The sequence below is a fragment of the Chiloscyllium plagiosum genome, unplaced genomic scaffold, assembly GCF_037043375.1.
Source record: "Chiloscyllium plagiosum isolate Xiang-an unplaced genomic scaffold, Cpla_swu_hap1 HiC_scaffold_51, whole genome shotgun sequence".
NCBI lineage: Eukaryota > Metazoa > Chordata > Chondrichthyes > Orectolobiformes > Hemiscylliidae > Chiloscyllium > Chiloscyllium plagiosum.
Genome location: NW_028270189.1, coordinates 35,001,052 through 35,003,179, shown reverse-complemented (window position 1 = coordinate 35,003,179; position 2,128 = coordinate 35,001,052). Strand labels below are relative to the sequence as shown.

The window sequence follows — 2,128 nt, the reverse complement described above, 5'->3', positions numbered from 1 at the left end:
TGATCAAAACCTGGAAAGATACCAAACTGCAGCCAAGCTGGGAGGGACGTTCCTCACCCTCCTGACTACTGAAACAGCCGTCCGAACTGCTGAAAAAGGGTGGAGTCAACACACTCGTGTTAAGGACCCGGTGGACGCTCCTTCCCCTAAGGCAGACTGGCAAGCACATCCTACAGACAACCGTCTGAAAATCAAGCTGAGTAAAAAGAATGGACTGAGATAAGAGACTATTAAGTATTGGTTAAAAACTGTATCCCAAAACAATTGTAAGTGTTGCGTGGACTCCCTCCTCCCTGGTATTTAAAGGGTTAGGGAAGAGACAGATAGGGGTTGTGAGCTGAAATGAATGGTCAGCTTTATATTGTCACGATAATATTGGCGCTAGCTGCCAAGGGGGGTGGGAAAAATCATTTTACCGCTTTTTGTCAGTATTATGCTAAACTAAAGGGGCATACCGACTGTTGGGTATGTGCGGAGATCCCACACCATGAGGAATCTGGAATCCCTCTCACGGTAATGCCACTAACCAAAAAAGAAGTGCACGTTGTACAACAATTAGACTCGGGCTGAAACAATAGAGAATGGAGATCTGACAGGGGTAATTATAACTTTGCGGGATGGTTCCCTCGACCAGCCCCGAAAACTCTGGGTGCTATCAATGGCCTTAGAGTTTCCCCACCGAAAGGAGCAGTAAATACCACTTGTTTCTGTATTCAGAATGATACCGCACCCTTCCGATTAGGAAAGTCATCTTGTGTCTACATGAGCCAATCCCCGAATATTAAGTAGAATATATTGGGTATGCGGTCTGAAGGCCTATCCATTTATTCCCGGGGAAAAATACATTAGCGTGACCGAATGTACAGAAATGCATGCATGTTATGATGTTGATCAAACACTGCCTCAAAGCCAGAAAGGCTGGAGCGGCTGCTGCTACCGCGCCCATATAATTCCCCACTTGAGGCTGTTAGAGGGAGCCCCAAAAATACCTCAGAATAAACAGGGAGGAAGGCGAGTAACCGAAGGAGATCGCCTCCTCTGGACTTTGATGCCTATGTATGGCTCGAGCGGGAGTAGAAATACAAACGTTGGCAGCTTCCCTGGAAGAGCTGTCCAACAATACTGCTGATGCGTTGGCCGAAACCCAATCCCAAGTAGCAGCCATAACGACCGAAATGATTGCCACTAGGCTAACGACTCTTCAGAACAGGTTGGCTCTAGATTATATTCTGGCAGAGAAAGGTGGTACCTGTGCACTAATTGTAGAGGAATGTTGTACTTACATACCTGAGGTCTCCTCTAACATTAATGAAATCTCCAAACACGTGCGAGACAAAATCGCCAAAATAAAGAAGGCCGGGAATCGGTACCGGAATGAAAAGGGATGGGAGTGGGGGAATTGGGGATTGACTGTTTGAGGAAGGTGGTTAGTCAATCTGGCTATCTATCGATTATAGATATTAGTGGGTCTGGTGGTAGAGTTCAATGTCCTAAAATGGGTAATGAGCCGACTGATGACATCCCTTGGGGAAGGAACACAAATACATCATCAGATGCTTTTACAACCAGCAGGTAATATGCAACAAAGGGAAAGTCAAAGAATGTTCCTAGAGTTCGAGGGACGAACAGCACAAATGTAAAATGTAAGATTATGTACCTCATTGCCAAAAGGCGTAAGAGGGCAGACCGTAAGAAAATAAATTAAAGGAGACTTAATAAGTGCAGAAACAACAGTTAGAGAAAAAGAAAAAGGGGGGAATTGTGGGAGGTTTGAAATGTAGCTTCTGCAGGTGGGGGGAGCTGTTGCGGGGTGGGACATTATACAAACGGTCGCGGAATTCTTGCAGCATGTAGCATACTTATGGCTAAGACTTTAATGAATATAGAGGGTCTTTTAAAGAGAATAGTTTTAAGCTAGGAAATAACTATGAAGGGTTGTAGCTGACCACAAAAGAAGCAGCAGGGGCATTTCACAATAAAGCTTATAGTATGATTAGAGAAACTGGATAAAAGGACAAGCTGTAACAAACAAGGAACAAAAAATGCAGACACACAAGGACAGCAGGATGGCCAGACTTCCCCGAGACTGGCCTGCTCCACCTTACAGTGAGAACCTGGAGAAGATTTC

The 2,128-nt window shown here is 45.0% G+C and overlaps 1 pseudogene; it reads left to right on the top strand.

The window, feature by feature from the left end:
• The first annotated feature begins 342 nt into the window (after positions 1-342).
• On the top strand, positions 343-1,418 carry LOC148135154 (syncytin-1-like; annotated as a pseudogene).
• Positions 1,419-2,128: the final 710 nt, after the last annotated feature.